Raw genomic sequence first — 15,161 nt, forward strand, 5'->3', positions numbered from 1 at the left:
CGCCTCATCCTTCAAATTATCTGACTGATTGTTACCCTTCTGAATCCTTTATTGAGCAGGACTAAAAGACTATCTAAAATGTCTCAAGATCCAATTCTCATGATGCTCACGCAACATGCCACCAAAAGAGATATGCCTATTATCATTTGCAACTGCTTCATCATTGTAATAATATAGTAATAATTAAAATTTATAATTATAACAATAATAATTATGAATCGTTGAAAATATTAAATTAAATAATTAATTCAATAATTTCTTTGCATTCTAAAATCCTAAAACTTCAAAATATTATTTGCATCTTTAAATAATTCCATATTTTGGGAATTTTTGTTTAATTTTTAATTTTATTTTTAAATTAAAAATGAAATAAAGGATGTTATGAGATGGAAATCAAAATTTAATATGAACCAAAACTATATTTGAATAAAAAAAATTGTAATGAGAGAACGGTTGACATTTTTTTTGTTTTTAGCTTGTTAATGTTGTCCCATAATTTGAGTGTGTTAGTCAACAACTAGATTAAAACGAAGAATCGAAATAGATTCTAAGCGAGACAAACAAAAAAGGTTGGCTTTTGCTAATATTAATGTTACTTTAGCATTATATTTTAAATAATGTTTTTTGGGTACAAAATTAATAATATTTTAGATGGAAATAATGTTGAATGACGCCACCTATGATGATGTTCCATTGTAATGCTCACTCTGCCCCTTTAATGTCCTCTACATTAAATTAAACCTTAATAAACGAGTTGACATTATTATCATTATTATTCTTTTATTGTCTGTAAGAAAAACATTAAAAACAAATATTCCATGCCTTTGAAATCTGGTTATTCCTGTTATTGTCTTACAATCGTATTTTTATTAATTAATTAATTTACGCTTCACCTTAAATTAATTATTTGTTTATCTTCAATTTGTTGTAGGCTAATTTTGGGCTTGTGTATATCAAGATTACATGAGCCCATTTATAACTCAATCCCTAAACCCACAAACTCAATACAAAATTAAACCCATTCCAACCTAAACCCCAAAACCCAATACAAATTAAACCCAACTAACCCATCAACTCACCACTCCAAATTACCCAGGCCCGAATACAAATAACCCAAAACCCCTACATAAAACCCAAGCCTGTTTACAACATTTTAAACCCAAAAATTCAGCCCAACTATCCTAAAGCCCAATACCAAACCCAAAAACAACCGAAACCCTAGCTCCCCACTTGCCTTCTGCCCCCAACCGCTCCATTGGACACCAGCCACCTACCCTTCAGCCACTTGCCTCTGCCACCTGCCCCAGGGTCACCTCCACTGCCCTCTGCACCTGCAAGAAATCAAAGGAAGAGACAAAAATTAATAGAAAGTAACAATACAATAGCTATAAAAGCCGATTGAAAAAGCTTTGTAAAAGGGGACAGTTCAAACAAAAAGAAATAAGAAAAACACTCAATTCCAGAGTAAAAATAGCAATCCAATCAGCATTTAAGTTCAATAATAACATCCAAAGCAAACCAAATATCAAAGATTGAGGAATCAAAAAGGCAAAAAAAAAACCTAAGGTAATTTTTTCATTTTAATTACTGTTTTGGGCTCGTTTTTTTTAACACATAAATACTAACAAACATTACAAATATATAGAAAAATATAAAACAAATAAATAAATAAAAAGAGGAAAAATTACCTTTTTCGGCCACTGTGCACGGCGCCGGCACCGGCGACGGTCCGGCGATCGACCGGTGACCGGCCCATGGCCGGGTTCCCTCCCCCTCTCCCTTTTCTCTCCTTTTTTTTTCTCCCCCTTTCAAATGAATTTTTTTAAAATTTTTTTATCTTTTATAGGGACCAAAACGGTGCGTTTTGGTCCCCCATCCGTTTTAACGAAAAGCGACGTCGTTTTGGCCCCGGGTCGGGTCAACCCGACCCGCTCCAGCTAGGATCCGCGTGTTTTTGCTCTTAGGGGATATTTGCGCAGTCGGTCATTCCGCATTTTTGGTATTTTAAATCAGGTTTATATTTATTTATAAATTGGCCCTGAAGTTTGTTATGATTCTCAAATTGATCCTCCGTGATGCGCATCGTTTTAAAGGTTTTGGAAAATTGCTCCTTTGGCCCCCCACAGTTTTATGCTCGTTCTAATAAGTCCCTTCCTCTTTACTTTCTTTTCGAATTCGCCCCAAAATTTTGTTTTATGTTCGATTTAGTCCTTTTTGTGTTAGTTTACTGTTTTATTTTTCAAATTATTTGTTATTTTATGTTAATTACTATTATTAATTGTAATCTATGTACTTATTTTATTTATTTATTACATGTAGTAGTGTATATTTACTATGTACGTATATGTATAGGCATATTTATTGATGGTATTACTTTATTATTTATTTTAATATTTCTATTACATTTGTTTTTTTTTTTATTTCAATATTATTATTATTATCATTATGTATTAGTGTATGATCTTTTATATATGTATGTGTATTTAATATACTTATGTATTATATTATATATATATTTTCTTTATATACGTTATATATGCTTTTAATATTATATTTTATATATTATTACGTATATTTTTAGTATATATATATTTGTGAAGTATTATCAATAGTTTTTTTATTATTTTTAATATGTATATATTGTGTATATATTTTAATACTACATTATATATATATATTTATATTATGCATATATTTCAAATATTATATGTTAAGTATTTTTAATATCCTTATTATTTATACCCATATACGTACGTATCTATGTAGCTTATTAATAAATTCATTTATATTGTTATCATTTCTAATGTATATGTATATATCATATATGTGTTATATATATCATGTATATATATTTTCAATATTATTAGTTATATTTTTTTATATACTATTCTATGTACATATTTCCATATCATCTTATGTATATATTCTTAAATACTATTATATGTATATGTATATTTTTTTATACCATATTGTGTATATATTATTATTACATTTATTTTATTCCTACTATATTTATTTTTAATATTAGTACATATATTTTATTATTCTTGCATGCATATTTTATATATAGTATTATTTTCGTACATCATTTTATTTATTATTATACCTATTATTTTCAATATTATCACTTATTGTTTTATTTTAATATTATGTATACATTTTTCATATATGTCACGTACATACATTTTTTAATATTTATTATATATATATGTATATATTGTATATATATTTTAACATTACTAGTTATATTTTACTATCTTAGGCATATATTTCAAACACTGTATATAGTATATTTCTAACATTATTACTATTCACATACATATATATATTTTACGTACATACTCTTAATATCATTATTGTGTATATATATTTGTTGTTTCCATTTCATATTTAATTCTAGTATTACGTTTAATATCGCATATATCTTTATTGTTTTTAATATATTTGTCACACTTATATTTGCTTCAATATATTTCTAGCTCCGTCATTATTTATTTTTATCAATTTGTTTTGCTTTATTTTGAAAATCTTATTCTTGTTTTCTAATTAATTTCAATAAGTAAGGCAACGTACCGATTTAACATTAAGTCATCGATTTCATCGCTATGTTGGGTGAACATCAATCGACTCATGTTAAAACGATATATCCTTCTCAAAAAACCGAAAACTAAAAATTCTCATTTTTCAATCGGATCACGATTAAACGTTAAATTGAACTCGTATTTTTGAGAATCAAGACAACGCGTATTTTACAAGGTACCAATTTTGGGCGTCGCGAGGGTGCTAATACCTTCCTCGCGCGTAACCGACTCTCGAACTCTAATTTTTCTTTGGCTTTTGACGTAGACCTAAACTCGGCCTTCTTTTTGTTTTTTTTTTTAAAAAGAAATCTAATAGGTGTCCGATCACACCTAGGAAAAAGGATCGGTGGCGACTCCCTCTTTATTTCAAATCAAACTTCAGTTTTCAAATTTTCAATCAAACACCCCAATTAGCGACCAAGCTAAAATTTATATGTCGCTACAGCTGGCGACTCCGCTGGGGATCCATTTTTGAGAGTCGAGTCGAATTAAACGCGTGTTGTCAAAATTTTCAAAATTCCTTGTTCAAATTAATATTTAGTCGTGGTCCTAAAATTATGTTTTTGAAAAGTCATGCATTTGCATCGTGTCGTATATATTCTTCTAACTTGTTTTATCTGGTTGTTTTTCAGCTTTAAATTTTTATGGTTTTAGTTTTGGTTTAGTTTTTAAATAAAACATAAAGGTTTGTGAGTTTCTCCCCACACACCGTGCACTTGCATTTTGCATAACATGAGCTCTCTACCCGAGCTCTGTCTGTTTAAGTGAAAGTAAACGCTATGCCTTCGTGAGTTAACTCGTCCCTTCGCACAGGCTAGTGAATACTTTCGGGTTACATATGACTTATGCTTTCGTGAGTTAACTTGTCCCTCCGCATAAGCATAAGTAAATGTGACCCCTCGAATTGAACTCGTGAGCCTGTGATGGGCTACGACCGAGGCTTCGTACTAGTCTTAGTAGACGATAGTATGAACAATTCAAGTACCTGTCTAGAACCAAAACTACATATAGTAAACCATACGAACCACCTAAATAGAGCCATGCCGAACCTCTGTCCGTTAATAGTCACCAAAATAAGTACATGGGAGACACGCTTCTTACCTTTTATTTTTTTGACATTTGCACTTTTTATCTGGATTTTCCGTAATTTATATTTGTTGTGATTACTAACTAAGGTTGTTTGTCTTTATTTTTATTTTTCATCATGCATTATAGGCATCATATTAGGAAGGTGTTGTCTACAGATCGGTTGCCAAAAAATGGGTTTCTAATGGAAGAGTCAATTATACAAACAACCGAGAAGAATACCGTGGTTCGAGACTGGTCTCTAAAAACTCAGAAAGAAAAAGGGAATAGTCTAGTGGAGGGATGTATTGCCAATCTGCCCGAGCACGTAACTGTGAATGTTCACCAGAATAACCTTGAAGATTTGGTTCGGGTTTGGAATTAGTGGGACTCGGACACTAGGGGTATCTTCACTAAGAGTTACGGAGATATAGCCCACCTGATCACTATCAACATAGGCAAGCGTTTGATTCAAGCCATGATCAGATTTTGGGATCCGGCCTACCAATGTTTTATTTTCAATCAGGAAGACATGACCCCGACTATAGAAGAGTACGCTGCCTTACTTCATATTGATAATGTGTAATTCTACAAGATTTATGTGAAGGAGCCCAAGCCGATGACTTTCAAGAAAAAGCTGGTAAAGTTGACTGGCTTGACCGACACGTGGGACAAGAAACAAATAAAGAAAAAGAATGAAATCAGCTGTATTCCGTGGTTTTCCCTGCGGGATTTACTCCTAAATCATCCTGATATTTTGAAAAGAGCAAATCTATTCGCTTTGGCCATTTACAGATTGGTCGTCTTCCCAAAAGTTCTGGGACATATAGAGGTTGCAGTAGTGGACTTCTTTGAAAAGTTAAAATAAGGAATCAACCCTATCCCAACTATTTTGGCCGAGACCTTCAGATCTCTAAACAGTTGTAGAAAAATGGGGAAAGGACGCTTTATCGGATGTGCACAGTTACTCAATGTCTGGATTTTGAGCCATTTCTGGAAAGTAGAGCGCACACCGTACCACATGTTTTCAAAAACCTTCGCTCCGTTGGAAGCCTATCTTGAGAGAAAATGGCCAAAGGATGTCACCGAAGAGCATTGGGTTTCAGTTTTTCAAAACCTTCAATCTGAATATGTAACCTGGAGAGCACCGTGGATCCGCCCTTCGGTTCTGTTATACAAGGTTGGAAATCAAGATTAGGTGCCACTACTCGGGTTATGGGGAGGAATTAGATACGCTCCGTTAATGGTCCAAAGGCAATTTTCTTCACTACAATTCATACCCGCCACCGGAGGATTAGCACACTCTGAGTTTGTTTTTGCGGGTGAGGGATATGAAGAGGGTCCGAGATACCGCGAAGTCTTGGAAGAGAATTCATCTCATGGAGTTAGCTCTATACGCTAAGACTCTCACCCAAGATTATGTCATGTGGAGAAAGCAACGAATGAATAGTCAGCACGTCTCGTCGACAAATTACACTGTCCAGAATCATTTCTCGGAAAAAGTGACATCTGAGCTAGAAATGGCAAGATAAGAATTTGAACGAGAAAAGGCCAAAATGTCTCGGGACCTTAGTACTCTTCAAGAGGAAAACTACAAATTGAAGATCGACGTTCAGATTGAAAGATCCAGAACCGAGAAAGTGCACAAAGAAGCTGAAGTTATAAAAAATAACTTAAGGGACCTCTATCTGGAAAATAAAAAGTTAAGAGGCACAATAAAAAATAGTGGGTTGGGCAAATCGTCAGCAGAATGGAAGGAGGAAATTAGCAACATCAAAGGAGGGATGAAATTCTGGAAAGGGAAAGCGAAGAAAGAGGAGGAAAAGGCTACGCGGGCTATGATAGAGCTAAGGAGGAAGAACACCGAATATGAAACTGTGTCTGCCGAACTTACGACTAGTCGGTCCGAACGTCAAGAACTAAAAGAAAGGATACAGGATTTAGAAGACATGCTGCAAGATCGTCAACAACAGCTAGATACTCTCTTGGAGGCTTTAGAAGAGAAGAATAGTCAATATGATAGAGACATTCGTGCCTACGAAGAGGGTCTCCAAGAAAAAGAAATGCAACTTATCTATTTGATCAATAAAATTCGGGGGGTAGCCATGCACGTGGTACAACTATCGGAAGAAGCTGAAATTCTCATGTGCTAATTCCCTCCAAACATATCAGAATTCTTAGCACGAGTAAAGAAATATGGCGATATAGCTAGGAAGTTTGTGTAATGGCTGAATCGAAAATGGAAAAATGTTTTGTAATGGACTCTTTTGATAAATAAAATGCCTAAATAGGGGCTATCGTGAAATCAACACCAAATTCTCGCATACGCATTCATGACTAACATTCATTTGACATTTATGCATTCATTCATTCATTGCATACCCCATAATCATTCGCTGAGGTTAAAACATACAATTCGCAGTTGTAATACCACAAGACTGGAACCACGTCATTTGTATAGGACACGTCGACAAGCTAGAGTAATGAAGGCTGAATTCAATGAAAGGATTGAAAGGATGGAAAGAATCCAAAGAGAATTACAAGAGCAGTTGGCCAAGTTGTAGCAAGAGACAAGAGACTTAATAGTGAGATCTCGAGAAGAATCGCTCGAACAGAAGGATCAAATGGCCAGAATGATGGAAATAATATCGGCTCTGGTAAAAGAAAAAGGACCTATGAATCCTGACATTGTGGAACCATAGTCAAGGGTTAACCTCGACCAAGATCCGCCCCATCCTCCACGATTTACTCCACCACATGCCCCTACAACACAAAGAGGGTACGCTCAATGGGAACCTACAGGCCTGGAGCAACGACCTGCGCTACCTGCTAATCTGGGGCAAAGACTATTCGTATCAAACCCGGGGGCTAGTCCTGCTGATCCACTCGTTCCAGATTTGGACGATCCAGCAGAAATAGCCAAGTTGAAAATCGGTGATCACGAGGCTCAAGAGAAGTATAGGAGCTTAGAGGAAAGACTCAAAGCAATAGAAGGCATTGAAGTCTTCTCCACACTAGGTGCTAAAGAACTCAGTTTGGTACCCGATCTAATTCTGCCTCCGAAGTTCAAGGTGCCTGATTTTGAAAGTACGATGGGACAAGATGCCCAAAAGCGCATCTCATCATGTTTTGCCAGAAGATGATCGGTTATGTGAATAAATATAAGCTACTCATACATTGTTTTCAGGATAGTCTAGTAGGATCGGCTCTTCGGTGGTACAACCAGCTTAGTAGGGAAAAGACCCGATCCTGGAAGGACTTGGCGTCAGCTTTCTGTGAGCAGTACAAGCATGTATCGGATATGGTGCCTGATCGAATGACTCTACAAATGATGGAAAAGAAACCAGCAGAAACCTTTAGACAATATGCGTAAAGGTGGAGAGATATCTCGACCCAAGTGGAGCCTCCACTGACTAAGACTGAGATAACGGTCCTTTTCATCAACACGTTGAAAGCGCCATTCTATGACAAGTTGGTAGGAAGTGCCACAAAGGACTTTGCGAATATTGTGATATCCGGAGAACTTATTGAAAATGCCATAAAGAGTGGAATGATGGAAGGTTCTGACAGTTCAAGAAGGGCAGCACCCGTAAAGAAAAGAGAGCCAGAAACCCATATAGTGGGAGCTGGAAGCCATTATACTCCAAACTCATATCCAAACCAACCCCGACCTCGAAATTATCCACCTCCAAATTTCTATTATCCTCCTTAAAACCCTTACTACTAAGCACCACCTCCTTCCTACCCCGTATATGCTACGAACAACCAAAGACCCATCGCTACATTCCCACAAAGCAATGTACCCGCTCAAAGCCAACCCAGAAACGAACAAAGACCAGCAAGACCCAATCCTAAGAAACCGTAATTTACTCCTATTCCTGCGTCGTATGAGGAACTGTACCCAAAACTCTTGGAAAATCAATTAATATCTCCCCATTACATGGCACCCCTTAAGCCTCCATACCTGAAATGGTACGATCCAAACGCTAGTTGTGAATACCGTGCCGGGAACCAAGGGCATTCTACGGAAAACTGCCTTGCTTTCAAAAGGAAAGTTCCAGGACTCATTGATGCGGGGATTCTGCGATTTGATGGTACTAGCGGTACGGTCGGGAACTCATTCCCAAACCACATCGAAGGGAATGTGAGCGCATGGGAGAAGAGGACAAACGGCAAAGTAGAAGATGGGTTTTTGAAATAAGAACACCTCTGCAGAAAATCTGGGAGGTACTAGTTGAAAAGGGGTTGCTCTGTCATCTTAACAGAGTATTCGAAGGAAAAAATGCAAAAGGTCAAAGTTTTTACGAATTTCATGGTATTGAAGGGCACGACATTCAGTCCTGCGAGGAGTTCAGGAGATTACTACAAAATATGATGGATAATAAGGAGATTGAGATTTTTTATCAATGTGAAGAGGCCGATAAAGGAGAAATATGCGTCTCTGGCAATCAATCGTCAGGTTTCCCGTATAGCACCGACCGACTGTTAATAATTTATTACGACGCGAAGGAGCCGGTAAAACCAAAGATGATCATTGAAATACCATCTCCTTTCCCTTACAAAGACGACAAGGCGGTACCGTAGAAATACGATATCAACATCGTCACACTTGAAGGTGAAAAATCTGAAACCATAACTGAAGATGTTGGGGAGGTAGGCCATTTTACCCGTAGTGGGCGGTGTTATTCTAAAGAGATTGAGCCTATAAAGAAGAACAGTGGCTGTAAGCAAAAAGGAAAGGCAGTGATGTATGAGGCCGAAGTCGAGCAGGAAATTCCACCCGTGCAAGAAACTAAAAAGCCTGTGGATGAGGAGGAAGCACAGGAGTTCTTGAAATTTATCAAGCACAGTGAATATAATGTGGTGGAATAATTGAATAAGCAACCAGCACGAATCTTGGTTTTATCTCTACTATTAAATTCAGAGCCACACCGGAATGCTTTGTTGAAGGTATTAAATCAAGCTTACGTAGCAAACAACATATCTGTTGAGAAGCTTGATAGGTGGGTGAATAATCTGAATGCGGACAATTTCATCTCTTTTAGTGATGATGAGATACCACCAAACGGTAAAGGCTTAGTGAAAGCACTACATATTACGACTCACTGCAAGGGCTACATAATACCGAACGTGCTCATCGATAATGGGTCGAAACTCAACGTCATGCCTTTGGCCATGCTTTCCAGAATTTCGATGGATCTGTCCTATTTAAGGCCCTGTCATTCCACGGTAAGGGCATTCGATGGGACAAGGCGTAAAGTCATGGGAAAGATTGAGATCCCTCTAGAAGTGGTCCCTTATATATACGATGTTGAATTTCAAGTCATGGACATTACACCATCATACAATTGCCTTTTGGAAAGATCTTGGATCCATTCTGCTGGAGCGGTCCCATCATCCCTCCATCAAAAGGTGAAATTTATCATGAATAGCTGTTTGGTCACTGTCGAGGGAGAAGAAGACATTGTAGCATCTATTTCTACCGACACACCATACATTGAAGTGAGTAAAGATGCTATAAAGTGTTCCTTCCGATCCCTTAAATTTGTCAATGCCACATTCGTCGCTGAGGGAAACAGAATTCCCTTGCCAAAACTGTCGAGAAATACCAGGATGGGTATCAAGCTGACTGTGGGGAGAGGATCCCGAGCGAGGAAAGGTTTGGGAAAATTTCAGCAAGGAATAGTCAGGGCTCTAAAGCCAGTGCGCCACAAGGCCCGATACGGTTTGGGGTTCCAGCCGGACATGCTTCAAAGAAGAAAATAATGAAAGAAAGATCAAGAAAGAAGGATCGCAAGAACCTTAGGCCGAGAATTAGAATGGGAGCCCATAACATACCCTCATTTGTCAAAAACATTTACATCTGCAGGAATGATATACCCCGAGCAAGATAATCTACAAAACACGATGTTATTAATTGAAAGGGGTCTTCAGAATGTCAGTATAAATGTTATTGACAAATGAAGTGATGCAATTAAAAATGTTTCAACGATATGCCCTTATCCTCCTAGATTTGTTTTGAATAATTGGACTGCTGTGGAGCTCATTGTAGTTTCTAAGTCTTCTCCAGAGTAATGCTCAATGTTAACACTCTTCTTTTTGTGTGCCCCTAAGTAATAGTAGGGATTCTTTTGTAAGAGCTTATGATTTGCTCTTTATCATTTAAATGAACATTAATGGAGATGCATTTTGTCATGGTCTTTTCATTCTCATTAACTTCATAATTTTTCCCTCTTTTTACAGCCTATCATTACATATATCTCATATCATGCCTGTTGGTCCTAATACTTTGATACTCCTCTATAGTTTTCTTTTCCATTCAACTTTCAGGTGCTCAGATATCAACGGCATGAACAAACCCGTTACGAGTCTTGAAATTGATTTTGAGAAGGCTGTTTGTTTAGGAGAATTCGAAGCCGGAGAAAATGCTGAAGACTATGTCTCGTCTCCTGACTTGCTAAGAATGGTGGAACAAGAGGATAAACAGATTTTGCCTCATCAAAAATCTATTGAAACAATAAATTTGGGAACTGAAGAAAGGAAGCAAGAAGTGAAGATTGGGACCTCTATTTCAAGGGGCACCAGGCACAATTTGATTGCTTTGCTCCGCGAGTACAAAGATGTATTCGCATGGTCATATCAGGATATGCCATGATTGGATAAAGATGTAGTGGTCCACAAGCTCCTATTAAAGCCAGAATACAAACCCATTCAACAAAAGCTAAGACAAATGAGACCTGAAATGCTGTTAAAGATAAAAGAGGAAGTCAAGAAGCAATTTGATGCTAGCTTCCTACAAGCCTCCAAAAATTCAGAATGGGTGGCTAACATAGTTCCGGTACCAAAGAAAGACGGCAAAGAACGAATGTGCGTAGATTATCGTGACCTAAATCGAGCAAGTCCTAAAGATAATTTTCCCTTACCACACATTGATACGTTGGTGGATAACACAGCAAAACATTCATTGTTTTCCTTCATGGATGGATTCTCGGGGTATAATTAGATCAAGATGGCCCTTGAGGATATGGAGAAAACTACCTTCGTAACAATGTGGAGAACATTCTGTTACAAGGTGATGCCATTTGGGTTAAAGAATGATGGGGCAACATATCAGAGGGCTATGGTGACGTTATTTTATGACATGATGCATAAAGAAATAGAGGTTTACGTCGACGATATGATTGCTAAATCTCGAGGGGAAGAAGAGCATGTAGTGAACCTCAAGAAGTTGTTCGGAAGGCTGAGAAAGTTTCAGCTAAAGCTTAATCCAGCCAAATATACGTTTGGGGTTACCTCGGGAAAGTTGCTAGGCTTCATTGTTAGTGAAAGAGGTATCGAGGTTAATCCAGATAAAATAAAAGCCATTCAAGAGTTACCACCTCCGCACACGCAGAAGGAAGTCAGAGGATTTTTAGGGATCTTAAACTACATCGCTCGGTTCATTGCTCAACTGACCAACCAGTGCGACCCAATTTTTCGACTCCTTCGAAAACATAATCTGGGAGAATGGAACGAGGAGTGCCAAGAGACTTTTGACAAGATAAAATAGTATTTGTCTAGTCCCCCAGTGCTAGTACCGCCAACTCCAGGAAGGCCATTAATATTGTATCTGACTGTGTTCGAAAACTCAATGGGTTGCGTACTGGAGCAACATGATGAGTCAGGGAAAAAAGAAAAGGCGATTTACTATCTCAGCAAAAAGTTCATAGAGTATGAGGCAAAGTATTCGTCAATTGAAAAATACTGTTGCGCTTTGGTTTGGGTAGTTCGGAGGCTCAAGGAATACATGTTGTATCATACAACATGGTTAATTTCAAAGCTGGACCCAATAAAGTACATGATGGAATCACCTGCACTCTCAGGAAGAATGGCACGATGGCAACTCTTATTATCAGAATACGACATTGTCTATGTGAGTCAAAAGTCGATAAAAGGAAGCGCAATAGCTGACTTCTTAGCGACTCGAACAATGGATGAATACGAGCCATTAAGATTTGATTTTTTGGATGAAAACTTGATGTGTATTACAGAAAAAGAGTACGAGTTACCAAAAGAGAAGTCATGAAAGATGAGATTTGATGGTGCATCGAACGCATTGGGGCATGAGATTGGAGCAGTCTTGGTATTACCAGAAGGGAACCATTATCCGTTCACTGCCAGGCTGAATTTCTTCTGTACCAACAACATAGCGGAATATGAGGCCTGTATCATGGGACTTCGTGCAGCTATTGAACAAAACATCGAAATCTTAGAGGTGTATGGGGACTCAGCGTTGGTGATATACCAAATCCGTGGAGATTGAGAAATGAGAGATTCGAAATTAGTCAAATACAGCGATCTAGTGGCAGGGCTGATTAAAGAATTCAAAGAAATAACTTTTAATTACTTCCCACAAGAAGAAAACCAATTGGCTGATGCCTTGGCCACCTTGGCCTCAATGTTCAAAGCGAACAGAGAAACAGAAATAATGCCTCTTCAAATGAGTATATATGAAGTCCCTACACATTGCTTCAGCATTGAGAAAGAGCTAGATGGACGACCATGGTTCCATGATATCCTAGAATATTTCAAGAATCAAAGGTGTCCCGAACAAGCAAATGAGAACGAAAAAAGAACAATCGGAAGAATGGCTTCATGATTTTTTCTTAATGGGGACATTCTGTACAAAAAAGGAAAAGATCAAGTGCTCTTGAGATGCGTGGATGATGTTGAAGCTAGAAAAATACTTGAAGATGTCCATGAAGGAATTTGTGGGACACACGCCAATGGTTTCACTATGGCCAGGAAAATTATAAGACTCGATTATTACTGGCTGACAATGGAAAGCAACTGCATTAGTTTTGCACGAAAATGCCACAAATGTCAAATTTATGGTGATAAAATTCGTGTAGCCCCTTCGCCCCTTCATGTCATGACTTCTCCGTGGCCTTTTTCTATGTGGGGCATGGATGTTATAGGGCCAATTTCCCCAAAAGCTTCTAATGGACACCGATTAATTTTTGTGGTTATTGATTACTTCACAAAATGGATAGAGGCCACTTCGTTTGCCAACGTGACGAAGACTGCAATTTGCAAGTTTTTGAAAAGGGAAATCATTTGTCGATATGGTTTGCCTGAAAGAATCATTTCAGATAACGCCTTAAATCTGAACAACAAGATGGTGAAAGAAGTATGTGAGCAATTTCAAATAAAGCATCATAACTCATCGCCCTATCGCTCGAAAATGAACGGAGCAGTTGAAGCGGCCAACAAGAATATTAAGAAGATTATTGAGAAAATAACCGAGACATATAAAGACTGGCACGAGAAGTTACCATTTGCTTTGTACGCATATCGCACATCGGTACGGACATCTACGGGGGCAACTCTTTTCTCTCTGGTCTATGGAATGGAAGTTGTGCTACCTATCGAAGTTGAGATCCTTTCTCTACGAACCTTAATGGAGTCGAAATTAGAGGAAGCAGAATGGGTTCGAGCTCGATATGACCAGTTAAACCTCATCAAAGAAAAACGTCTAAAGGTAATTTGTCACGGACAGATGTACCAGAAGAGAATGATCGCGGCCCATGACAAGAAAGTACGGCTAAGAGAATTCCATGAAGGTGAACTCGTGCTAAGAAAGATTCTCCCAATACAAAAAGACCTACGAGGAAAATGGGCACCAAATTGGGAAGGACCATACGTCGTAAAGAAGGCATTCTCAGGTGGAGCTTTGATTCTCACTGAGATGGATGGGAAGGAGTTACCTAATCTAGTGAATTCAGATGCTGTGAAGAAATATTATGCCTGAAAAAAAAAAGGGATCAAGGTGAAAACCCGAAAAGGGCATCTTGATTAACACAAAAGATTAGGATGAAAACCTGAGAGGGCGTTCTAATGAAGCAAACCCGGACTTAAAGAGCAAGACGGTTGAATAGCATGTCAAACAGCAAGACTACAGTATTTGAAGCATTTTCAGCAGCTCGAAATCTTCTACGCAAGAAGTCATGCTCGAAAAGATTCTTGATTGAAGAACGGGGAAGAGATCATGCTTTGAATATCTAAAGCATTTGTTCCCATTGAATGCGATCCCTTTTTCTCTTTATGACATTTTTTACTATCATTGGTTAACCTTCTTTGTTTGCTACCTTTGAAATAAATAAATATAAGGTACCCCTTTCGTCCCTACTTGACCATTTTCATGCATCTCATTATGTGGTTTATTTACATGATAAATAGTGAAATGACATACTCTAAACAAAAGAAATGTTAAGCATTACCCGGATAAGAATATGATTAGTACAAGAGTCTCAAAGTAAGGACAAAGTTCAACCAGGGGCAAAAGGGTGATATTTGAGAAACGTTGATTCCTCGTGAAGCTTGAAGACGGGTACAGGGCCTAAAGAGAAAGTCAAGAGCCGAAGTAATGAATGCAGATCATCACGGAAATCATGACGAAAAAGGATATATGACAAACAAGCCCAAGGCGCATAGCATAATCATGTAGGCATAAAGGCGTTTAAGACAAACATGTGC

Source organism: Gossypium hirsutum, chromosome A11 (assembly GCF_007990345.1).
Source record: "Gossypium hirsutum isolate 1008001.06 chromosome A11, Gossypium_hirsutum_v2.1, whole genome shotgun sequence".
In the NCBI taxonomy this organism is placed as follows: domain Eukaryota; kingdom Viridiplantae; phylum Streptophyta; class Magnoliopsida; order Malvales; family Malvaceae; genus Gossypium; species Gossypium hirsutum.